Source organism: Phyllobates terribilis, unplaced genomic scaffold (assembly GCF_046119375.1).
Source record: "Phyllobates terribilis strain yellow unplaced genomic scaffold, ASM4611937v1 Scaffold_11__3_contigs__length_659146591, whole genome shotgun sequence".
Taxonomy (NCBI): domain Eukaryota; kingdom Metazoa; phylum Chordata; class Amphibia; order Anura; family Dendrobatidae; genus Phyllobates; species Phyllobates terribilis.
The window spans coordinates 95,283,579-95,310,895 of record NW_027362771.1 but is presented as its reverse complement, the minus strand read 5'-3'; the positions used below and the strand labels follow the sequence as shown (position 1 = coordinate 95,310,895).

Sequence of the window (27,317 nt, the reverse complement as noted above, 5' to 3'; positions counted from 1 at the left end):
TGTCTGGGAGATAGAGATGGTCGAATCTATTAAAATTCCAATTTGCCAAGTTTGACAAATTTTTCTAAATATTTCAATTAGCAACAAATTGTTAAACCACAAATTGCAATACTTCAAAGCCTACAATTGCCATGAAAAAAACACGTCAAACACTGTTATCATAGGACTATGTCCATTGCCTTTCAAACTAGTTTACACAAGCACAGGCTTAGCAATGTCAAAGTGACCTCATTATAGAAACAAATGGTAACCTAGTAGTAACAAATAGCTCATTTACTAACATAGAGCACTCACAGACTTTTCATGTTTTTTCAAATTAAAATTACAAAACATCCTCCACTTTCTTCACTGATGCACTTGCCGATGGCAAAGGAGGCCAAATGTGACCTTTGTTTCATAGTATTACTGCCTCAGCGGCTTGTGCCAATGGCGATGATGGTGCTTCTGCTGCTATTAGTGGCTTCAACTTTCTTAGCCATAGGGATTTTTGTTCTCTTACACTGCCCCGTCCATTGTCATTGCCTTTTTTCTTTTGCTATACACTATAATTTAACTTTTGACAATCTTTTCAAGCCCATTGATAAAAACCTTCCCAAAAGGTTAACAAATTAGATTAGTAAAACAATTCTGTAGAACCAAATATGAACATTTAAATATTTACATTTTTTCTTTTTTTAAAAAAAATTCACTTCCCAAAAATGACATAAGAAATGATAGGTAAGTACTCATGCCAAAATCCAGTACCTGCAACAAGACACTGTATTGTGGGGCATGTACTGATGTAAAATGTAACTGGTAAAAACAGATGTGCAAAAAAAAGTAATGTTTAGACCTGCACACTTTTTGAAGTACAGGCACCGTTAAATGTCTAGATTTTGAGAAAATTTTCTTATGTATTTTTTTAACACATTTATTCTCTCCTTTGCAAAAAGGATTGCTTAAGAAATGCAAACTCACTACAATTGTTTGTAGCAAGCAAGTACAAAGTTTCCTGTTGAAAAGGATTTTACTTGATAATTGTAAAAACATATTGTGCTGCTTTGCTGTTGTTCACTAGTGAATTAAAAATTAAGAAAAACATGCGTACTTGTAATTCCAATACAGCACAACAGATGCCAGCTACACTATATCACTGATCAATTTCACAAAGTTTTGCTCTGCTGCTGACACCGCTACTATCGCTCTCCTCTCGTCAGTTGAATCATTGCATTATTCACACTACTCCTCTCATCATCTTCACTGCTGCAGTTGTACAACATATTACTCTATGGTAGTATTTGTCCAATGGTATAAGGCTTTCGCTTCCTGTCTATATTGCTGAGCTGTGAGCTCTGATGCCCTCTCACTATCTTAGAGAACCAGTCAGCATAAAAATGCAGTCCAACCTGCAGGCATAATCTTATAGAGCAGAAGGAGCGGAGTAGATTGATATACAGTTTATATGAGAGAAGATTTCGTATAACCTGGGTTTTATTCATTTAATCCTCTTCCTTCTGCGATTTTTTTTGTCCACTGTGCAGTCCTATTGATCTGAATTGATTATGGAATCTGTTTTTAAAGAATAAAATACCATTTTTTAGACTAAGCTTGAAGCTGGAACTTTTTTTCTTTCTATTGGACAGTCCTATCAGTGACTGACAGTTTCTATGTATTAGTGTGCATAGAGAGATGTCAGTCACTGATAGGACTACCCACTGGGACAAATCCTAGAAAGAGCAGAGAAATAAATGAATAAAACAAAGGATATACTGAACCTTTTATCATCCATTGAGGAATCAGAGACAATTGCATTAGTGATGAGCGAGCATACTCGCAAATACTCGGTACTCGCCCAAGCATCTCAGTACTCGAGATGCTCGGAGCTTGACGAGTATTTGTGAGATGCTCAGGTCCCCTCCCTGCATGTTTGACTCTCTTTACAGAGCCAATGAGCAGGCAGGGATTGCCTGCCACTCACTGTAATGCCACAGCCATGTTGGTTGTGGCATTACAGTGATTGGATGGTCGCCCAGCGTCATCAGGTTCATATCAGACCTGGCGCCGCTGTGCTCTTCAGTCTACTCTGCAATCAGATAGTGTAGGGAGAGGTGCTCCTGAGCTAGGGAGAGATTTGCTTGTTTATTAGGTAGTGTAGGTAGAACAGAAGCATATTACACATATCCATCTTAACAAACAGTTCTTGTGAGGACTAATCCATCTCCAGAGATATCAGGCAGGCAGTGTATATAGCAGACTGCAGTGCATATAGTACATGAGACTCCATTCCAGTTCTGTCTGCTGCTGCTGATAGACATTTCTAGACATAGGCCCAGGTCTCATGGGCCAGGAATATTTTTTTGGGGATCTTAATCCTCATTTGCTTAAAAAGCAATCCAGAGAACACCGTTTATCTGCGCCATTTGTTTGTTGGCACTGCAGAATACAGCCAGGTCCTTTCCATATTACAGTGCTAAAAATCCAGCTATTTAAAACTGTCGTTTGTCCATCACACGGATCACATATAACTAAGCTCCAAATTCAGCCATTTGTAGTGAGCGTGGAAGATATTGTCTTCCATTTAAAATGGGCAAGGCGCGTAGCAAGTGACGGGGAACTGGACGTGATGGTGATGGTGCATGCAGAAGCTGAGGATGTGGGCAAGCTGAAATTGTGCCAGAACAAACACCCACATCTTCCCGCTCGACCTTCGTGTCCCAATTCCTAGGGGACCGCAGCACACTGCTATTAAACCCAGAGCAGTGTCAAAAAGTTGTTGGTTGGATAGCGGATAATGGTTCCAGTCCTTTTGTTGCCACCACCACCACCATGTCTTCCACACGGTCAAGTCTCAGTAGCCGTGAGTCTGGACCGCACATTCCTCACCCTGATCCTCCTTCCTCCCACCATGCCGATTGCCCGGAGACAACTGATCCTACACTTGGACACTCCGAAGAGCTGTTGACTTTCCCATTTAAAAATTCGGGCCTCTCGCCTGGTTCACTTGAAGCGGGGCAAGAGGAGATCACGTGTAGCGATGGCCAAATATTTGAGCAGCCACGGTCACACGAAGGCGACGGTGGAAAAGTGTCACAAGAGGTGGACGATGATGAGACACAATTGCCAGAAAGTCAGCAGGAGGACCAGGGTGCGGAAGTGGAAGACGAGGTGGTGGATGATATAGTAACTGACCAAACCTGGCAGGAGGACATGCAGAGTGAGGACAGCAGCACACAGGGGGAGGAAGAAGCAGTGTGGTAGCCGCAGATAGAAGGCGGGCAACCGTTTCCTGTAACACCAACATGAAGGAAGTTGCCAGTATAACTGTTAGGTCTTCCTGAGTCTGGTTGTTTTTTAAAGACTCTGCCGATAACCCCAAAAAGGCCATTTGCACCACATGCCAAGCCAGCATCAGCAGGGGTGGCAAAACTAGCAGCCTGACCACCACCAGCATGATCAGGCACATGGCAGCAAAGCACCCTACATTGTGGGCCAAACCCCAGGGTCCAGGAACAGTGTCTGCGGGTGGCACCACTGCTTCTTCCACTGTTGTGCATGCGAAGATGCCTCCTGCCCTGCACCTGTCGTTGCACACTCTCAAGTAGCAGCATCAGGAAGCAAGTCCACATCCTTGTCCCAGCGCAGCGTTCAGTTTTCCATACCCCAGTCCTTGGAACGCAAGCTCAATACACAGCCAATGACCCACAGGCCACACTACGAAATTCTCACATTTCACGACTGCTTGCCCTCGAAATGTTGCCTTTTAGGCTCGTGGATACCGAAGCATTCCGCAAACCTGATGGCGGCCATCCCATACCCAGCCACCGCTATTTCTTCCGGTGTGCTGTCCCCGCATTACCCAAGCACGTGTCCCAAAACATTAGCCGTGCCCTTAGCAACGCAGTTACCGGGAAAGTCCACCTAACCACGGACACGTGGACAAGTGCTTCTGGGCAGGGACGGTACATCTCGCTGATGGCACACTGTGATAACATAGTGGAAGCCGGGACCCAGTCGGACCTTGGGACGGAACACGACCTCCCGAGGCCAAGGATTGCCCTAGGTCAATCAGGGTTGCCCCCTCAGTCTACAGCTCCTACACCTCATTCTCCGTAGCCGCCTCCTCTTCAGCCTCCATCTCTGAAATGACCACATCAGTCACAAGCTGGAAGCACTGCAGCACTGCCTCGGCCAAGCGGCAACAGGCTGTGCTGAAGCAAATATGCTTAGGTGACAAACCACACAATGCTGAAGCGTTGTGGACCGCTCTGAAAGAGCAGGCAGATCTGTGGCTCACACCGCTGAACCTACAGCTAGGCATGGTCGTGCGTGATATTGGTCGGAACCTGGTGGCGGCTCTGAGGCGAGGCGAGCTCACACACGTACCATGCCTGGCCCATGTGCTTAACCTCGTGGTTCAGTGGTTTCTCAAATCCTACCCGGAGCTGCCGGATCTGCTTGTTAAAGTAAGCCACCTGTGTGCCCATTTTAGAAAGGCACCTACTGCTTCCGCCGCCCTTGCGTGTTTCAGCAGCGTTTGCAGCTTTCGGGTCATAGACTGGTGTGTGATGTCTCCACGCATTGGAACTCTACACTGCAGATGTTGGGAAGGATTTGTGAGCAGAAGAGGGCAGTTGTTGAGTACTAGCATCAACAAGGCCATTGGAATTCAGTTCAGACTCCACACATAAGACCTCAGGAGTAGACATGGATGTCAGACTTATGCACCATCCCCCAAAAGTTTCAGGACTCCACCAAGATGGTGAGCGGTGATGACACCATAAATAGCGTCACCATCCCACTTCTCTGTCTTCTGAAATGTTCTCTGTTCACAATCAATGAGGATGCATTGCAGGCGGAGCACGATGAGATGGAGCAAGGAACCATACAGGGTGATTACACACAACCCAGCCTCATCTCATCCCAACGTGGATTGGATGATAATGAGGAAGAGCATGAGGAGGAGGAAGAACAGGAGCTAGTTTCATGCACTATAGATGGTACTACCTGCACCGTTGTCATGCCGTCTGTTCAGCATGGATGGCCAGCAGACAGAGAGGAGGAGGAGGAGGAGAGCATGGTCAGTCATCCTCTTGGTGAGGACATGGAAGTCTTGCCTGTTAGTAGTCTGGCACGCATCGCTGAGTTTGTTACGCTGCCTTTCCCTTGACCCTCACGTTCTCAAAATTTTGGGTCACAGTCATTACTGGTTGGTGACACTTCTAGACCCACGCTACAAGGAGAACTTTTATATCTCTTATTATCTCTTATTCCTGAGGTGGACAGGTCTACAAAAATGGGGCTGTACCAGAAGGCCCTAGTGGAATTATTAAAAAAAATCCCATCTGAAAACGCTGGCGGCAGAGGGCACACTTCGTTGGACAACCAAGGAGTACAGGCAAGAAAGACACAACTTCAATCCTGCAGATGCAGGGGAACACTGTCAAATTTCTGGGAGAGTTTTCTGAGCCCCTCCTATCGCACAAGCCCTGAGGCACAGGGTACTCTCTGAAGGAGTGCAAAGTTTGGGAAGATGCTGAGGGAGTACCTTGCCCGACAGTACCAGCATCCTTTGTGATACCTCTGTGCCTTTTAATGATTGGGTATCCAAGCTGGATACGTGGAATAAACTGGCTCTCTACGCCTTGGAGGTCCTGGCCTGCCCTGCCGCCAGCATTTTATCAGAGTGGGTTTTTAGTGCCTCTGGTGGAATTAGAACTGCTAAGTGCATCCGCCTGTCAACTGATAATGCTGACAGGCGGACTCTTATAAAAATGAACAAGGGTTGTATTGGGCCAGACTTCTCAACACCACCGAATGATAGCAGCGTAACAAACTCAAATCCAGTGTCTTTTTTTGGGAGGTGTATTCCCATGCACCTTTTCACACCCACACATGGGTATATGCTTCCTAATTTTGGCTATTTGCTCTTGTCCTCCTCCTTCTCCTCATCCTCCACCACCATATCAACAGGGTGACCGTGGTCCGTGATGCAACACCCACATCATTTTTCTTAAAGGGTGTTTGATTCCCGTTAAAAAAAAAAAAAAAAAATGTCTACAGTTTATTCATGTATACCCCCCAGGGGTAAATGTTTGTCAGCCCATACACTTAGTGCATGGGCATTACAAGTATAGGAGGCCCGCTCCTTTTTAATGGGAGCATTTGTTTCATGAAGCTCTCCTTCACGTCTCTTACAAGGGGCATTGGAGTGCCTCCCAATTTTTGGAAACCCTTGCATTCACTGCATAGACAAACATAATGGGAGACCCACTTCCTAACAATCTGAAAATTGTTTTCAGGAGGCCCTCCTCTAAGTCTCTTCAAAGGGGTATTGGGGTGCATCCAAATTTTGGGCAGCCCTGCCACTCACTGCATACGCAATAACAGTATAGGAGACCCACTCTTTAGTAATGGGAACAATAAAACATAGCCGACTGCTGGCCCTTTAGGAATAGTAAAGGCCTCCTGATGGCCCTATAAAAATAGGCTGTTACTTTCACAGTCTCTCCTTCATAAATGAAACACGATGTGTCTGATGTGTCACACACCACATGGCCAGATAAGGTTGGAAAATGTTAAAATGACATTTCCCAGTGAATGCATTTATCTTGGTTCAAAGCAATGCAAAAGTGCAAAAACACATCAAAAACACTACCTGTAAACATAACCCAAGGTGTGGAGGAGCATTTTTGTTTTTGGTTATTTATTTTGCTTTATATACAAGTCATTACCCTGGAAAGGATGTTCCTTAACATATTTCCCAGGAAAATCCATTTTGGTTTAGTTTTTGTATGTTTTATTGTGAGTCCGTAAAAGTGGCGTAATACCTCTGACAACGTTGTTGACAGCAGTGACCTGGGAGTCAGAAATGCTTCCAGGGGTCTTCCCCATGCTGTTCCCATGTCATTTGAGCACTGTTCCCATCGATTTGGGCAATTTTTAGGCCCTCTGCAGACCACCAGGGGGAGCCGCCTGGAAAAATGCTAATGTTAACTATAGACTTAAATTGGGCTCATTGCTCGGGTCAAGCACCCTAGTATTCCAATTTGCTCGACCCTAGCATCGAGCACCTGAGCATTTTAGTGCTCGCTCATCACTATTGTCAGCCCATACACTTAGTACATGGGCATTACAAGTATAGGAGACCCACTCCTTTCTAATGGGAGCATTTGTTTTACGAGGCTCTCCTCCACATCTCTTCCAAGGGGCATTGGAGTAGGTCCAAATTTTGGGCAGCCTTTGCATTCACTGCATAGGCCAACACTATGGGAGACCCACTTCCTAATAATGGGAACATGTTTTTTCAGGAGGCCCTCCTCTACGTCTCTTCCAAGGGGCATTGGAGTAGGTTCAAATTTTTGGCAGCCCTGCCACTCACTGCATACGCAATAACAGTATAGGAGACCCACTCTTCCGTAATGGGAACAACAAAGCATAGCCGGCTGATGGCTCTCTAACAATAGTGAGGGCCGACTGCTGGCCCTTTAGGAATAGTAAAGGCCGCCTGATGGCCCTATAAAAATAGGCTTCGTGACTTTGAGTCCCTCCTTCATATATGAAGCAGGATGTGTCTGATGATGTGTCACACACCACATGGCCATATAAGGTTGTAAAATGTTAAAATGACAATTCCCGGTGAATGCATTTGTCACGGCTGAAAGCAATGCAAAAGTGCAAAAACGCATCAAAAATTCTACGTGTGAACATAGCCCTAGGTATGGAGGAGTATTTTTGTTTTTGGTTATTTATTTTGCTTTATATACAAGTCATTACCCTGGAAAAGATGTTCCTTAACATATTTCCCAGGAAAATACATTTTGGTTTCGTTTTGGTATGTTTTATTGTGAGTCTGTAAAAGTGGCATAATACCTCTGACACCATTGTTGACAGCAGTGACCTGGGAGTCAGAAATGCTTCCAGTGGTCTTCCCCATGCTGTTCCCATGCCATTTGAGCACTGTTCCCATCGATTTGGGCAATTTTAGGCTCTCTGCAGACCGCCGGGGGGAGCCGTCTGAAAAATGCTAGAGTTTCCCATAGACTTACATTCGGCTCGTTGCTTGGGTTGAGCACCCGAGTATTCCAATGTGCTTGACCTAGCAACGAGCACCCAAGCAACGATTACCCGAGCATTTGTGCTCGCCCATCACTACATTACACCCCAGCATTAAAGAAGCACTCCTCCCACCAAAGTTTTTATCCTCTTACTATATTACAATCATCATACTATACAGCACTGTATGCTTACAATTGCCCATTTTGCCTTTCCACACAGTAAATTGTTCTTTTTTCTCTGCTCTATGTAGAAACAGGAAATATCCTGTCCCTGCAGAAATCATTCCACTCTTCAACTCCTGACTAGTGTTGAGCCACCCCCGTAGTGTTCGAGTTCGGTTCGGTTCGTCGAACACCCGTGTGTTCGCCGAACTGTTCGTCGAACTGTTCGTCGAACACCTTCGAACACCGTTAAAACCAATGGCAGGCAAACAAAAACACATAGAAACACATAGAAAACACCTTCAAAGGTGTCCAAAAGCTGACAAACTGCTCAGAAGACACAACTAACACATGGAAAAGTGACAAGTACATATAGTCATGCGAAAAGAAAAGAGGTGGAGGAGTAAAAGGAGGGGGAGACACAGATATAGGCATGTCATGCCCTTCTAAAATCCAAAAAGTGAGAAGCCGACACGGCCAGTCCGCTCCTGCCCGTGCCACCTCCGTGTCGCCGGGTTTGTGCCAGAGCCGTGGTGAACCCTGATGGCCAGCCCCCCTCTCCCAATACTGGTGCCTGTCCGCTGGTGGGTCGAGCGAGCCCCCCTGTGGTGGAGGCAGCTCTAAGCTTTTTAATTTAAATTGTCTCTCTAATTTGAATGAATACACTTTAAATCCATTTACAAGGATCTATTGGAGGGCAAGTCTCATGCCAGCAGCCGCGTAATTCCAGCTCCAGTAGCGTCCACTAAAGCTGCTGCAGTTAAAAAGCTTTTATAAGGATCGAGCTCGGCTGTCCACCGCAAGGCATCCTACTGCCAGTCCCAGCCCCTATGCCTTGGGGTGCCTCCTGATGCTCTTCACTGAGTATCCCATGGTCCCGAAGCATTTCCTTTGAAAAAATTAAGTGTCTAAACTACAGGTGGTGTAGCTTGCTTAACAGCCGGGATAATCCGCTGACTAGCAGACACTGCTACTAGGCACAAAGTATTTCCTGGGCTAGATGCAGTTAAAAATTTGTAATTAGATACTCTCGGATGCTGAGAAAGCATTCCATAGAGTCTCCTGGCATGCCATATATGATTCTCTTAAAAAGCTTGGGGTAGGGGTCTAGGGGACCCTTTTATAGCCAAAATCACGGCCCTGTATCGCAATACGTCACCTAGGCTGAAGATAAATGGAACTGTAGCACCCTGAGGGCTCGGTTGCTACAGACGTATTGCACCTCACCCAGAGGTGTGATATCTCACTCTCAGGTAAGGATGGAGTGTGGATCAGGACCCGACACCTGCATGCATTACACCACATTGCCGTGGGGCAGGGCGACCAATATGCCCCTGAGATGGGCACGACAGTCCCTGTCCCTGGCTGGAGTGGGGGGAGGGAACACTGAGGAAGGGGAACCCTGTAGTGCAGGAGCAGGGAGGAAGCAGTTCCTGGGTGCATTGAGAAGGGAGTATAAAAGGTGGGCACCATCTTAGTTCAGTGCAGAGAAGTCTGAGCAGAAGTGGCAGGGAGCAGGGGCTCTGCATGAGCTCTGCTCCGGAGGCGGGCCTAGTAACAGAGGCCCAGGCCTGGAAGAGGGAGAAGGAAGGAAGAGGAGCGGAGAAGGCTCCAGGAACGAGGAATGAAGGGATCCCAGGGGTGCGGACGGGCGAGTCGCCACCGCACGCCCGAATCCACCTGCGTGGAGGAGTCAGGCCAAAGGGGGAGACCGGTCCCCGAACTAGTGGAGGCAGGAAACGACCCTCAGCTAGAAACCGGAGGCTCTGACATTTTATGTGGCGCAGCCCCTCGCTACACCCGCTAGGAAGGCACCACATAGGGTCAGGGAAACTGGCGCCAAGTTTACCAAGAGGAGGCCCGAGGCAGCCGGACAGAAGTGTTGGTAAGAAAGGCCAGACAAAGGACACACAAAGGGGGTCCTGTGAAGTGCTCCAAAGTTATCTGGGAGTTGTCTGAGCCCCTCACCTGGTGAGCACAGTACGACGTGGACAGCCGTTACCTGCAGACGTGGTCTGGATAATAAGAACTGTGAGTAAAGGCCCTGGACTGCATCATTGACTCCGTGTCGTTACTGCTGCTGCCCTGCACCATCACCCCCATCCTCCGCATACACTGCCCTGAGGCTATACTCCTCCCGTGGGGAGTTATGCTACGCTCTGCTGCACCCACAACACCAGCCTCAGCGGTCTGCCCTGTAGCGGCGGTTCACTCTGACCGCAATCCACGGGTGGCGTAGTCGGACATTTAAACATCAAAACCACATAAATAGTTACGCCACTGGTTTGACCGCCCTGACCCACGGAACCGGGTCGCCGCCACGAAGACTACAACCACCAGCATCCACCAAAAAGGGTCCGGCTCCGGGTGTCCCAAGGCCCAGGGGGTGCGTCAGAACATTTTCATCACCTTTCACAATCACCAATGGGACAAGGCAGGGATGTCATCTGTCCCCTCTCTTATACATCCTAGTGACGGAGCACCTGCTCTCATCAATTCGCCATAACCCCAATATTAGGTGGATTGAGGTGGGAGGCACCGAGTACAAGTGCTCTCTATTTGCTGATGATGTCCTAGTATATATCACTCAATCACATATATCCATCCATGCTGTTATGGCTGAAATAGATCACTTTGTTACATGGTCAAATTTTAAAATCAATGCAGCGAAGTCTGAGGCCCTCGATGTCTCCCTCCCCAAATCCATATAGGATTCCATCCAGTCCAACTTTCCCTTTGCCTGGCCCTCACAGGGTATCAAATACTTAGGAATTCCTATTCATAGAGACCTCTCCCATCTATGTTATCTTAATTTTGGGCCCTTTATTGAACAATTCCATACAGACCACGGTTGGCAAGTTAGAACTGTAAGATTCACTACGTGAACCGCTGGTGTTTTGTGGAAAAGCACATGTACACCGCGTTCCAAATTATTATGCAAAAAGTGTTTAGGAGTGATAAGGGAAGAATTTGTTTGTTTGTCAGTTAAACTCATTGATGGTGATGTGTGTCAGGGCTCTTTATATCACTGTAAGCAATTGCAGACACCTGTGCTAATTAGTTTGGCAGGTGTGTCCAATGAAAGGCAAGACTACTTAAGAAGGCTCTCTCACATTATTAAGCAGCCTACATTTTCTGCCAAAATGGGAAAGAAAAAGGATGTGTCGGCTGCTGAGAAGCAACAAATTGTGGAGTGTTTAGGTCAAGGCATGACTACAATCAACATTGTGCGATGATCAGGATGAAGTGTCTTGGCAATCAAGAAGTATGTAGCTGATTCACAGTACACACGTGTGCGTGCTGATAAGGGCAAATTGAGGACTCTTTCCTACAGGCAATTACGTCAGGTTGAAAGAGCAGCGGCAAAAAAGCCTTGTCATAGCAGCAGACAAGTTTTTGAAGCTGCTTGTGCCTCCAACGTCCCCCGAACAACAAGATGCAGGGTCCTTCAGAGGTTTGCAGCTGTGCATACGCCATCCTGTCGACCTCCTCTATCCACTTCACACAAGCAGAAACGGCTCCAGTGGGCCAAACATTACATGAAGACTGATTTCAAAACGGTTTTGTTCACGGATGAGTGCCATGCAGCGCTCGATGGTCCAGATGGATGGAGTGGAGGATGGCTGGTTGATGGACACCCCACGCAAACACGGCTACAGCGCCAACAAGGAGGAGGTAGAGTAATGTTTTGGGCTGGAATCATGGGGAGAGAGATTGTCGGCCCCTTTAGGATCCCTGAAGGCGCTAAAGATGAACTCCATAATGTATGTGGATTTTCTCAAACAGCACTTCCTGCCATGGTTCAAGAAGAAGAACCGTGTATTTCACAGCAAGATCATTTTTCTGCATGATAATGCACCATCTCATGCTGCATATAAAACATCTGCATCTCTGGCTGATATGGGCATAAAAGGGGACAAACTTATGGTGTGACCCCCATGCTCCCCTGACCTCTACCCCATTCAGAACCTTTGGAGCATCATTAAAAGGAGTGTCTATGATGGCGGGAGGCAGTTCACATCTAAGCAACAGCTCTGGGAGGGTATTCTGTCCTCATGCAAAACAATTGAAGCAGAAACCATCCAAAACCTGACAAATTCAATGGACGAGAGAGTTCAGAAGCTCCTTTCGAACAAGGGGTCCTATGTGAAAATGTAACATCACCTAGAATAAAGTTTTGAGTTGAAAACTGTTTGATTTCAGTTTCTAACAACCTGCTAATGCTTATAATTTCAAAAATGACCATTTTTTTGGTCTTTATTAAAATGAAAAGGTTGATCGAAAAGTTTGGGGGATCTAAGAGTGTGGCAACCCAGTAGTCATGATTACTTCGAATTCTGACAATATGAGGGTCATGCTGCAGGTAGTGCAGCAAGAAGGCACTTATGTGTCTTGCGCATCTCGGAGCCCCAAAATTATTTTCCGGGCTAGATGCAGCTAAAAATTATTTTTAATTTTAAATCTGGTGGAGCTTATTATAGATGGCCTAATAGGATCAGTGCTGCACACTGCTACAAAGCCCAAATTATTTTCCAGTCAAGATACAGATAAACATGATTAGTAATTTGAAAGCTTAAAACGTTTGGTAGGGTGATTTTAACCAATCATCAAGCTTTTACTCTCCCCAGGATGACACAGGGGTAGAAAAGTCGTTTCGGATCCATGATTTGTTCATCTTTATGAACGTGAGTCTGTCTACATTATCAGTGGAGAGCCGCGTGCGCTTATCTGTCAGCACACCACCAGCAGCGCTGAACACACGTTCAGATAGAACGCTGGCTGCGGGGCATGACAAGATCTCCAAGGCGTAAGTGGCTAGCTCCGGCCATTTATCCAGATTGGAAGCCCAAAAAGAGCAAGGGTCCAGTGACACAGTCGTGGCTTTAATGTTTACTTAGAGATACTCCTGTACCATCGTCTCTAGGCGTTGACTATGTGTCAGACTTCTTGTCTCCTGTGGCCTTGCAAAGGATGGGCTAAAAAAGTGGTGAAATGATTCCGCAAAATTGATGTTACCAGCAGATACTGTGGTTCTGTTACGGTTTGAGTGCTGAACACTTGACGGTCCCACGGTTGGCAAGTTGGAACTGTGAGATTCACTACGTGCACCACTGGTATTTTGTGGAAAAGCACATGTAAGATTCTGCAACAGTCTCTGCTGATACTCCTGCATGCGTGCATCCCTTTCTATGGCAGGAATAATTTCTGCAAATTTACTTTTGTACCGGGGATCTAACAGTGTGGCAACCCAGTAGTCAGGATTATTTCTAATTCTCACAATTCGAGGGTCATGTTGCAGGTAGTGCAGCAAGAAGGCACTCATGTGTGTTGCGCATCCAGGAGCACCAAGTCCCTGTTGTGTTGGTGGCGAGGTAACAATCATGCTTCCTTCCTCTGTCCTCTCCCCCCAACCTCGCACAACAGAAATGTGATCAAGGTCTCCCTCATCTGATGAGTCTTCCATCAGTTCGTCCTCCACTTCTTCCTGGGCTCCTGCACCTTCCTCACTAGTTTGGCTGCTACCATGCGCCCTGGTAAAACCATCTCCCCCACCCTCACATGCCTGCCGCCTTGGTGCTGCCGACCTTCTGGACCTTGCAGATGTTAGCCCTTCCGCATACAACTCCTCTTCCTCTACTTCCTCCACCTCCTCTTGTGCCACCACCTGACTCCGAATTCTGTTTAACATGTGCTCCAGCATGTAAATCACCGGAATAGTCATGCTGATAATGGCATCGTCAGCACTAAACATCTTCGTCGCCATTTCAAAACTGTGCAGAAGGGTGCATAGGTCCCTGATCTGAGACCACTCCTCCAGCGTGATTTGCCCCACCTCTGAATCTCGTTGGCCCAGGCTATACGTCAGAACGTATTGCACCAGGGATTGTCGGTGCTGCCACAGTCGCTGCAACATGTGCAGAGTTGAATTCCACCGGGTAGGCACATCGCATTTTAGCCGGTGAAGTGGCAGGCCCAACGACTTCTGTAGAGATGTAAGTCGCTGAGCTGCGGGATGCGAACGGCGGAAGTGAGCACACAGCGACCGTGCCCTCTGCAGAAGGCCATCTAGTCTGGGATAGTGGGCTAAAAATTGCTGGACAACCAGGTTCAACACGTGAGCCATACAAGGCACGTGTGTGACATTGCCCCGGCGAAGGGCCGCACCCAGGTTTGCAGCATTGTCGCACACGGCCTTCCCTGGTTTCAGGTCCAGTGGAGACAACCATTCATGAAATTGGTTCTCCAGAGCTGACCACAACTCCTCAGCTGTGTGACTCACATTTCCCAGACATTTCAATGTAAAAACCGCCTGATGACGTTGAGCCCTACTGCCAGCATAGTAAGGAGGTGTGCAGGATCCCTTCTGCGCAGTTAGAAAGCTTGTGGCATGACCAGACAGGCTTTGGGTGCAGGTGGAAGACCGAGAGGAGGTTGAGGAGGCAGAAGCAGTGGAGGAACTTTGACATAAAGAGGATTGACGCACAACTCGTGGGGACGGCAAGACTTGGACAGCAGCCCCTTGTCCTGCTGTCACCATAGTTACCCAGTGCCCAGTCAGCGACATGTAACGCCCCTGTCCATGCCTACTCGTCCAAGTGTCTGTGGTGAAATGCACCCTGTCACACACACAGTTTCTCAAAGAAGCGGTGATGTTGTGTGCGACATGCTGGTGGAGCGCAGGCACACCTTTCTTTGAGAAGTAGTGCCGACTGGGCATCTGGTACTGGGGCACTGCGACGGACATAAGGTCTCGAAAATCCTCTGTGTCCACCAGGCGGAAAGGCAGCATTTCTGTAGCCAAGAGCTTGCAGATGGTGAAATTCAACCTCTTAGCTTTCTCATGGCTAGGAGGAAATGGTCTTTTACTTGTCCACATCTGAGGGACCGAGGGCTGGCTATTGTGCTTAGACGGGGTTGATAAGGGTGTCCCCGGCAAACTGCTGGTCTGTGAGGAAGATGCAGGCGGACATGTTAGGTTGCCTTGATCCAAAGGTGGTGCAATCGATGTCGGACAGCGCTCAACACCAGCTGGTGTTACCACCTCCAAAGAAAATGATGACCTGCCAATCACGCTGGCTGTTGCGGGTAAAGAGGTGGCAGGTCTGCGCCCCAAAACAGGTGTGACTGCTGTCCCCCCAGTCACAGAGGATGAAGAGGCCGCGGATGCACAAGATATGGCAGACGGTGGTTGGCCCGGCCGGCTAGGCCGCATTGTAGCACACTGAGCTTCCCACTGCAACTTATGCTTCATGTCCATGTGCCGGTTCATGCATGAAGTACTCAAACTATGTATTTTTTGGCCTCTACTTAGCTTTTGCTGACAAATGTTACAGATAACACGAGTTGGGTCATCTTTATCGATCTGAAAAAATGCCCAGGCTATGCAAGGCTTAGCACCCATGCGACCTGAAGAGCCACCACGACTTGTGGTGAGAGGCAGAGTTGTGTTTGAGGATGCAGTTGTTGACGTGCTTCCAGTACTACGTCTCTGTCCAGGAAGGCGCAACCTGACCTCGTCGTCACTAGCATCTTCCTCCACCTCCTCTGCTGACCTCATCTCTTGGCTGACTGTGGGTTGACAGTAAGTGGGATCTCCGACCTCATCATCATCACCCTGTGCGTTATCACACCCGTCGTCCTCAGAGCCAACCTGTTCCTGCCCTGACAAAAAACTAAAGTTGTCGCTCCAATCAGGTATTTGAGTCTTATCATCGTCTTCCTCATTGTCTCCACCAACAGGAGTTACAGTTTGGGAATGAGGGTCTACATTATGGTCAGAACATTCTGCGTCTGGTCCTGGATCCGACTCATAAAGATTCTGGGCATCAGTGCAGATCATTTCCTCGTCTGGATTCACAGAAGCGCTGGAGTCGACCTCTGATTCCCAGGCTATAGTATGAGTAAACAGCTCTGCAGACTCAACCATCTGTTCTACCTCATACTCAGACGGGCAGCTGGAGATTTGGGAGCTGTGAGGAAGCAAGTGCGATTTGGGTGACACCTTTGAGGACTGGAGTATTTGTGATGTTGAAGTTGATGTGGAGGAGAGCCCACTTAAAGGAGCACTTGATATCCGTTGAAGCACCTGCTGTTTTTGTGCCTCATCTGGAATTTGTAGCGATTGGCGTGGCCGTAAGAAAGGGATCTTATCACATTGTCCGCTAAAAGAAGTAGACATTTTAGTTTGGCTGGAAGATGGTCTTTCTTCTGCAGATGTTACTGTTGCTTTAACACCTACCCCACGGACACAACCTTTTTTCCCCTTCCCAACACGCCTATTCCCCTTTCCACCAGCAGCAGGCCTTTTTCCACTCATTTTGGTGGTTAACTAATTCACAACTCTGGAGTTGTTTGCACAAAAAAACAATGGATGGTAACCGAGCAGAGCTGAGTGGCCAAACTGTGGTATTAGGCCAAAACTATTGGCTGGGTTAGATGCAGAAAAAAATTATTTTGAATTTGAAACCTGATGGAGGTCAGTATAGATGGACTAATACAACAAGTCCCACACACAACTAGAAGCCCAAATATTTTTTCAGAGGTACTGTAGATGCAGATAAAAATTAGTTTTAATTTGCAACCTGATGGAGGTCAGTATAGATGGACTAATAGAGAAAGTCCGACACACTACTAGAAGGCCAAATATTTTTTCAGAGCTAGATGCAGAAAAAAATATATTCAGTTTGCAACCTGATGGAGGTCAGTATAGATGGACTAATAGAACAAGTCCCACACACTGCTAGAAGCCCAAATATTTTTTCAGAGGTACTGTAGATGCAGATAAAAATTAGTTTTAATTTGCAACCTGATGGAGGTCAGTATAGATGGACTAATAGAGAAAGTCCGACACACTACTAGAAGGCCAAATATTTTTTCAGAGCTAGATGCAGAAAAAAATTATATTCAGTTTGCAACCTGATGGAGGTCAGTATAGATGGACTAATAGAGAAAGTCCGACACACTACTAGAAGGCCAAATATTTTTTCAGAGGTAGATGCAGAAAAAAATATATTCAGTTTGCAACCTGATGGAGGTCAGTATAGATGGATTAATAGAACAAGACCCACACACAGCTAGAAGCCCAATATTTTTTCAGAGGTAGATGCAGAAAAAACTATATTCAGTTTGCAACCGGATGGAGGTCAGTATAGATGGACTAATAGAACAAGTCCCACACACTGCTAGAAGCCCAAATATTTTTTCAGAGGTACTGTAGATGCAGATAAAAATTAGTTTTAATTTGCAACCTGATGGAGGTCAGTATAGATGGACTAATAGAATGATGCTATGCCCAAAAGATTTTACTTCACTAGGTGCAGTAAAAAAATTGGTATTCTATACACAGGTGGTATATCTTGCAACACAGATAGGCTACTCCACTGACTAACACACTCTGCAATAGGCCAAAAAGGATTAGCTTTGCTAGATTCAGCCAAATGCTGTGAAAAAAACTTGCACAGCACTGGCACAGACCTGCCTGGCAAAAACTGATAGGAACTCATGTAACCTAGTCCTGAAAAGGACTCCAATTACAATTAGTCTTTACTCCCACAACCTATCTATTTAAGAGCACAGACCTCCCTGATAAAAGTCGTAGGAAATGCTGTAACCTAGTCCTTAAAAGGACTGCAATCACAACTATTCCCTACTCCCAAGCTATCTGTATATTTGTGCGAAAATTGGCTTGAAATTAACAAGGTATAGCGCACACAGCAACAGCGGTGCCGTCTAACACGCAGCTGCAGCAGTGAGAAGATGGTGCCGACGGGGAAAATGCCTTGGTCTTATAGGGCAAGGACATGTGACATACACTGCCAATGACACATGCCCTTGCTTGTGTGAAAAAAAGCACTTCGCTCCGTGTGTGCGCTGCTGATAGGCTGACATTGCACCTCCCCACTGTAAATGCGGGAAAGAGAAAAAAAAATGGACATCTTCATTGTTCCTGCAGAGATCCATCCCCTGCCCCTCCCCCCACCCCGCTGTACACTCAAACTGCGTATTAACATTAATTTTCATCATTACTGAGAAAAAATCCAGTTATGATTTTGGTGCACGAACAGTTATCGAACATAACCTCGAACAGCCGAATTTTTCTCAAATTGTTCGTGTTCGCCGAACGGCTCGAACACCGCCCAAAACAGCTCGAATTTGAGATTGGCGAACAGTTCGAGAAGAACAACGCTCATCTCTACTCCTGACCCAGTTGCTCCCCTCCTCCCCCAGCCAGGGACTTTTGCAGTGACTCATGACTCATATAGGGAAAATAGACCACCTGTTTCTACATAGAGCTTAGAAGGATTCAACTAGTCAGTTTTTAATCATGTGATGTCATAGACCTAATGGAAAAGAGAGGAATTAGCTGGGTAGGACAAAATGAGCAATTGTAAGTATACAGTGCTATATAATATAAAGACTGCAAAATATTACCAGGATAAAAACTTTGATGGGAGTGCTTCTTTAAAGGGTATTCCTATCTTAGACATTAATGGCATATCCCATGGATATGTCCTAAATGTCGGTTAGTGTGGAAATGAGGCCCACCTTTGAGACCCATAGTTATCTCCACAATGTATGAAAAATTAAACATTTATACTAACTCAATAGCACACAAATGTCACACGAGCAGTCTGGCCATCCCATGTCGGAAGTAATAGAAGAAAAATAGTCCAGCAAATTAAACAACTGCTGGAGCATTATTCAAAAGTACTAAAATCTAAACAGACAAAAAAACAATGTATTTAAGCCTTTCAGGAACGCATAGTGGCTTAGGTATGTTAAGTATTGGTACTAGATGTGTTGGAAATGCTAAAATAGCTGATGATTTTAATCAGTTTTGATTTTAATACTTTGGAATAAAGTCATGGCACTCTTTGAATCCGCTGGACTATATTTCTTCCATCTATCTTCACAATGTGGTTGATCTAGGTGCAAAGTTGATGTAGGTGTGGCGCCCCTGTGGGTTTAGTCGCCACAGAGGTACTGCATCTCACCCAGAGGTGTGGTACCCCACTCTCCGGTACTAACTCAATAGCACACAAATGTCACACGAGCAGTCTGGCAATCCCATGTCGGAAGTAATAGAAGAAAAATAGTCCAGCAAATTAAACAACTGCTGGAGCATTATTCAAAAGTACTAAAATCTAAACAGACAAAAAACAATGTATTTAAGCCTTTCAGGAACGCATAGTGGCTTAGGTATGTTAAGTATTGGTACTAGATGTGTTGGAAATGCTAAAATAGCTGATGATTTTAATCAGTTTTGATTTTAATACTTTGGAATAAAGTCATGGCATTCTTTGAATCCGCTGGACTATATTTCTTCCATCTATCTTCACAACGTGGTTGATCTAGGTGCAAAGTTGATGTAGGTGTGGCGCCCCTGTGGGTTTAGTCGCCACAGAGGTACTGCATCTCACCCAGAGGTGTGGTACCCCACTCTCCGGTACGGAGGGAGTACTACCCGGGACCCACACACCCGCATCCAATACACTCCACTTCAGTAGGGAAGGGCGAGATTGCTCCTAAGGGAGAGCACAGTCCCTGGTCCCTAGCTGGAGGGTGGAACCATGTAGTGGGTGTGGGTGGAGGAAGTAGATCAGGGGAGCACTGTCAGGAAGAGTATAAGAAGGAGGGGAACCATCTAGAAGGGGCAAGTCCTGCTCAGGAAAGGAGTGTAGGAGGGTCCAGGCTCCAGTGCTTGGAGCAGTAGTTGAGTGGAGAGAGAGAGGAGTCGGGTCTAGTCTGAGAGGCCCGGGAGCAGAGGGAAGACTCCAGAGACGGAGTGGATCCCAGGGACATGGTGAGTGCAGGAAGCCACCCGTGCACCCGAATCTACACGGACATGGAGGGATCAGGCCGCAGAGGGGACCGGCCTCTAACTAGTGGAGAACAACCAGGCTCAGCTAGATAACCGGAGGCTGCTGTATTTTCAAGGTGCTGCAGCCAACAACCACAAGTACATCACCGAAAAGGTGGCCGCATGGGGTCCAGGGAATTGCAAGTCATCCGACAAGACCTGAGGCTACTGGCTTGGGACACTGATTGTGAGGCGCAGGGCAGGAGGGTGAGAGCCAGCGTAGGGAAGATGACCGGGAAAGGCACAAAGAATTGGGTTCCGTTTAAGTACTTCTGAGAGACTTGAGAGATTGCTGAACCCCTTCCCTGGAGGACACAGAACGACGTGGGAGGTTATACACTGGCCCTTGTAACCTGGAGTCTTGAACAACTGTGAGTAAAACTTGAAGACTGCACCCCACTGTGTCCTGGAATTATTGCTACGCCATCACTAGCCCTGCACTACACCTCACCAGCAACATCTACCTCATACCATTCTACATATACTGCCCTGGAGATTAGCTCTGCCTGTGGAGAGCCGAACCAACTCTGCTGCGTCACCATCAGCTCCAGAGGACCAGCACCGCAGCGGCGGCTCCATATAGCTGCATACCACAGGTGGTGTCACGAACATTATTATCCTAAAAACTTTATTCCCCTTTTGTTTAATCTTTAATTGACCGCCCTGGGTCACGGACTGGGTCACTGCCACCGTGACATCCCCAGCACCGACCGGCCCGGCTACCGAGTACCCCACGGCCCAGGGGGGTGCGTCATAGGTGTGAGCTGCAGTCTTAAATTCAGATGACACTGTGATATACAGTCATGGATGTAAAATATTGTTTGCAATCTGTATACATAGAACATTGACAACCGACCAGGGAAAATCAAGTGCTTTTAAACATTTGAATTTATTTATTGAGGTTCCAGTACACTGTGTAGCTTTAGAGAATATTGAAAATAGTGCAGTCTAAGGGGGCACTCCATTATATGGAACCTGTCAGGTCCCCTGTACCCCCAGAACCACCAGCAGTTGTCTGCATAGATAAGTTCCCTGCCCAACAGTCTCCGTATTACATTACACACATAAACAGATCTTTAGTAAAAGTATTACTAAAGTCTGTTTATGATAAGTAAATGAAGCCTTTGACTAGTCGACAGGGTGTTAGTGTCCCCAGACTAGTCGGCCCACTTAGCATGCAATTACACCCTTGTGAGTGTGATAACATAACTTAAAAGCCCTGGGGTAATCACTAGCACTATACTAACCTCGAGCATACGCTCGGCTTTCTCCTCTCGTATCATTGATCCTCTGAAGCAGGGTGTACAAGTCCCAGCTTCAGAGAGGCGTACTGCACACGATTGGAAGTCTCCTGCACTTTTGATCATGCGCAGTGCGCTGCTCTGTAGCCAGCATGCTTACACTCGGCTTCAGAGGATCAATAATACGAGGGGAAAAAGCTGAGCGCATGCGTGAGTTAAGCATTGCGCAAGCGATGACCCCGGCGCTTGTAAGTTATCACTTTTTCTAAAGATGTTTGTTTGTAATGTAATACAGGGACTGTAAGGCAGGGAATTTACATATGTAAATGTAATAGTGGGGAAGGGCGTAGCCTTCCCTTGGTACTGAGATAGTTAAAGGAAGTGTTCCTAAAGTCAGACCTCTCTGAACTGTTGGTAGACCAAGCTAAGAGGTTAGCTTTAGTGGTCCAGTCAGTAGAGTAAAGGGGGAACTTAGTGCCCGGATCAAGCCTTCAGTGATATAGAGCTTGTTCCTGGCATAATTAATTGTGGGCTGCAGTACCTGTAAACAGCCACAAGATGCCACTGTTCTGGGTGCAGATGTCAGGTTGAGTCTGCTAGCAGGGTTACAGACAGTGAGGAGTTAATGCTGCGTGATGACAGCTCACCGAGGGTGGGCACTTTAGGAAAATTCCTGCTTAAGTTTCCAGAAAGCAGGAGGAGTCACTCAGTAAGAGATAGTACAGTGAATCGTTCGGGCAGCCTGACTATAGTGGCATCTAGGGTAGACTGGAGCTCCATACCCTCTGACAGTGGGATCCCCAGTGTGCAAGTCTCCCCACACAAGAGCACGAGTCCTGTTAGCCGGCGGAGAAACTCATCTGAGGTAGTGAGGACCTGGGGCACCTCTAGTCTGCAGGAAGCAGAGGAAGAGGAATAGGACTCCGGGCTTAGACGTGGGGGAGAGATTGGATCCAGTTTACTGTCAGCATTACAGAAGAGTCTCTTGGGCTGGAGATAGTCACAGAGATGCTTCATTTAAAGAGGGAACCAGGGCTGAAGATGTTGCCAGCGCCTGTGAGAGAGATGATATAATGGATAAGGCCCGACAGGCTATCTGCCTGTAAATACTGTATATATTCCTCTTCCCCAAGTAAAGTTCAAGTTCTGGTTAAGAACCTCGTGTCCTCTGAATTTATTGCTGGCCTGGTCCCAGAAGAGAAATGCCTGGAGACAGCCGCGATCGGATGGCTTGAAGTAAGTGAAGAGCATCACATACACAGCCACACTGCAGAGGGAGGACACATATTGTCTGTAGGGTTCCATAGCGAGTGGGGACTACAGCTCGCCCACGACTACCTCGCTGGGGCACCTTACATAGATACAACTGCTGGTGGTTCTGGGAGCACAGGGGACCTGACTGGTTCCCTTTAGCGTATTTTTGCCAAAAGACTGGTGTAAAACACTTTCAAAAGTAGCAAAATCTTTTCACAACAATTTTGTTACTTTTGTTATTTTCACAGCAGTTTAAAGCAGCTATGCCAAAATGGGCAGAGCAGGGGAGAAGCCTAGGCTGGAAGTGGCATGGCTACCCCTGCCCGTCAGCTTTAGCAACTATGGCAGCGTTAATGAATTTAGCGCTAATTATAGTGGAAAGCGCCTTCATGTGCCTCTTCAGAAATGTTATTTAATGGCATTAATAAGACTTGTGTACAAGATTCCAGTCCTGATGATATGGCACTAAAGGTACTTTATACCCATACCCCCAGAAATACAATTTCTTGAATTTTTTTTTCAGTATTTTCATGTCTTTTCTTTTGCATATTTGTTGCATTGTTTTTTTTTAATGTGTTCTAATATAACTTTCAGTACAAGTTATGTGATTTTTTTTGTCAAGATGAGACATATTAACACGTGTTTTTTACCCAATTAAAAAAAAGTCTTTGTGACAAAAATGCCATAAATTAGTTGAAAATACAGTAACTAAAGTAGTTTTGAAAAAGTTTTTTGGAAAAAAAAGGGAATCAACTGGAAATAAGTGTCATGCATTTCATAATTTTTTATCAACTTACAGCCAACAACTGGTTGCAGCATTTTTTTTTTAGAATTCATGTTTTCCTTATCACCAACTGAATATCTACTATCATAAGATATTATTTTGAATAAGAGTTATGCTAAAAACTGCAGACTGGATGGAGAGAGCGCAGGACAAGAGCCATTGACTTTGGTGCTGAACACTTACGTATTTCCTACTTGGCTTCTACTCTTTAAAGCACTACTCTACAGTTTTTCTTATTGCAGTGCTGGAATGGTGCTACTAACACAAGATTGCTGCATGTAATATTATACTTACCACCTGCAATCTTCAGCTCTTCTCGGCACCACTCCTGTCTTGCGCCACCATCTTGTGACTGCACCTTCTGACAGGCCAGAAGTCAGAGGTAATGATCACAAACTCTCAAAATGTGAGTCTGAGAGCCTCGTTCTGGCTCTCATAGAGTTACATTGAGTTGTGACCTCTGACTCACTCCAGCAAACACTAGAGAGATCCAGCAGGTCACAAATTTCTGGAGACCAACCGGAGTGGCGCGGATAAAAGAACGCGGTGGCAGGTAAGTATAATATTATGTGCAGGGATCTTACATTAGTAGCATCACTCCAGCGCTGCAATAAAAAAATGGAGTGGTGCTTTAAGAGGCATAGAGGAGTAATGGGCAATCTATGCAAGCTCTAACCACCAATTTATATAGAGTTGATAGGTGAAATATAGCTAGACAGACCAATAGATCTGTTGATAGATCTTAAGCTCATTTACTGATTTGTGAAATAATTTTAAAATCTTTACTTGTGTATTACAGTATATGGCTGCAATATGATATTATAAAGTTAACAAACATCCATTAAAAAAATCCAGATCATAACGAGTTGCAGTTTAGTGCTATATCCATGGAATGACCATCATCTACACGAATAAACCACTTCTTTGTCTTTCGAAGGTCACAGCTACACTATACACAGTATTTTCTTAGTTAAGTCATACCTAAAGGATGAATGTAACAAGTCTTGATAGCCTGGATAATTATAAACACAGGTTATCCAATAAGGACATTAACATTTACGAAACCACCTATTTTGTCCTTGACCATTTTTTTAACCCACCGCAGGTTAGGAAAATACTGTCTACAATCTTTACATAACAAGGCATCTCCTGTCTGTCAGTCAGGTTCACACATCTCCTATTCCAAGCTGTCACCGTCTACCTAGAACATGTATCATGCAGTCATTTCCTTGAACTTGAAGTTCATTCCTCGTTCTTTACCACCACGTGTCTTGCTCTTTTCTACTTCTACATGGAAGAATGTTAGACAACTGAATTTCTCTGTGGAGCTGCAGAAGGGTCTAATATTCAGGATGTCGGTACATGTAATAGATTAATACTATAGTTTTATGTTCTATTATCACCTGTCCTGCAGTAATAAGAATAATTCAAGTCTCTTCACATTGTACAAATCACTCTTACCCCTAGTATCAGATTGTTCTTTATGAGCCATAATTGCTATTATGTGGAAATTCGATGCAGACTGGAACTTAATATTATTATAAGTGACAGCTGTAATGTAGACTGGTTCCTGTTCATCGTGATATTTCCCTCACTCAGGTCCATGAACAACGCAAACATGTCATTTGGGAATGAGTGATTAAACTATACAATGCAATATAATCTAATGGTGTTAGTAATTTAAAATGACAATTTGGGCCAGGTGACAGTATTTGTATATGCTATACATGTGTAATGTAACTTCTATTAAAGCTTTGTAATGTATGATGTAATTTCCTTCATTACCATATGTCAGAAAGTAATGCTTTTTTAATATGTTACATGTGTAGGCTGGCATGACATTAAAGGGAACCTGTCACTTTGTACATGTAGTCTGATCTGAGGACAGCATGGTATAGAGAAGGAGAAGCAGAGCAGAATGATATATAGGATGGCTGGAAAATATTTAGTATTACTTTTATTTTATTCATTGAAATCCTTGGGGCTTGTATTTGAGTCCAATGGGTGGCCCTACTCAGAGATTGACAGCTATCACTGCATGCAGTCATTACAGGGAAGACTGTCAATCACTTAGTAGGACCGCCCACTGGACTCGTATTCATACAAACACTAGGGATTTCAGTGGATACAAGTTTTACTGAAATTTTTCCCAATAAAATACAAAATCTGATCAGCTCCTCCTTCTCTATGGCATCCTGCCTTCAGATCAGATACCAGTTTTAAAATGACAGGCTACCTTTAATCAGTTCAGGATCTGCCATTTTTCCCACTCTTGATCAGACACATTTTCAGTTTTTTTCGTACATGTGGACTTAAGAGCTCTAAAATTCGGATATTCAATCGTTTTTTCCTTCTTTTATTAATTTTACGTTGGCCTAAATATTTATGTCATTCTTATATTCTATTTATATTCTTTCTTTGTAAGGAAAAATGTATTCGCCGAAAATTGCAGGTGCTCAAGTGACATGCTGGAGTCTCTGCCCCACGTTTTTTTGCGACTGTTAGACAACCCAAAAAAAAAAAAAAAAATGTGGGGATTGCCTGTCATACATGGTCAATCCCTGCATGTTTTTTTGGGGTGTCTAACAGCCGTGAAGCATGCGGGCCGGACACTCAAGCATGTCACTCGAGCACCCGAGATACTCGGTTCATACCCAAGCACCCGATGCAAACTCGATTAACGAGCACTTGCGCTCAACACTAATGACGACATATTCAATATGATGACCTAATGTTATCAAATTCTGTGTAGGATTTTGGGTTTGGGTTTAAAATCCTCACTATACCCCTGGATAAAAAGATAAAATCATTGAGGGGTCTAGTTTCCAAACTGGGGGTCAGTTGTGGAGGGTTCCTGCTGTTTGGGTGCCTTTGGGGCCCTGCAAATGTGACATTTCACTCGCAATCTATTTCAGACAATATGTGTAACGAAATTCAAATATTGCTCCCTCCTTTCGAAGCCCTGCCGTTTGTCCAAACAGAACTTTTTGACTACGTGTGGGGTATCACCGCGCTCATAAAAAAGTGGCTAACAAACTGAGATTCAATTTCTGGTGTTATCTCTTGCAAAAATGAGAAATCTGGAGCTAAAGCAAGATTTTTTCAATATGACAATCTAATGTTATCAAATTCTGTGTCGCACCGCAGGGTGAAAAATGCTCACAGTACATTGTATAAAATCCTTGAGGGTTGTAGTTTCCAAAATGGGGTCACTTGTGGGGGGTTTCCACTGTTTTGGCACATCAGGGGCTCTCAAAATGCAACATGGCGTCCGCTTAAGATTCCCGCTATTTTTGCATTCAAAATGTCAAAAGGTGCTCCTTCCATTCTGAGCGCTGGATATTGGCATATTTAGGAAAGATTGCACAACAAATTTTGGGGTCCATTTTCTCCTGTTAACCTTGCAAAAATAAAAAAAAATTGGAGCTAAAGTAAAATTTTTGTGAAAAAGTTAAATGTTAATTTTATCCTTCCACATTCTATTAATTCCTGTGAAGCACCTGAAGGGTTAATAATCTTCTTGAATGTGGTTTTGAAGTGTGCAGTTCTTAGAATGGTGTCACTTTTGGGTATTTTCTGTCAGATAGGCCCCCCAAAATCACTTCAAATGTGATTTGGTCCCTAAAAAAATGCTTTAGTAAATTTTGTTGGAAAAATGAGAAATTGCTGATCAACTTTGAACCCTTCTAACTTGCTAACAAAAAAAAAGTTTCAAAAATTGTGCTGATGTAAAGTAGACATGTGGGAAATGTTATTTATTAACAATTTTGTGTGATATAACCATCTACTGTAATTTAAAAGCATAAAAAGGAAAAGTTTAAAAATCGCAAAATTAAATTTTTTGCCAAATTTTCGATATTTTTAAAAATATACGCAAATCGTATGGACCAAATTTTATCACCATCATGAAGTACAATGCCACGAAAAAACAATCTCAGAATCACTGGGATATGTTGAATCGTTCCAGAGTTAACCGTGTTTGT

At 45.2% G+C, this 27,317-nt stretch overlaps 1 protein-coding gene across 3 annotated transcripts in view; it reads right to left on the bottom strand.

Moving 5' to 3' along the window:
• Positions 1 to 27,317, bottom strand: part of HTR4 (5-hydroxytryptamine receptor 4) — a 973,132-nt gene that overhangs the window by 273,896 nt on the left and 671,919 nt on the right. The gene's annotated exons all lie outside the window — the stretch shown is intronic.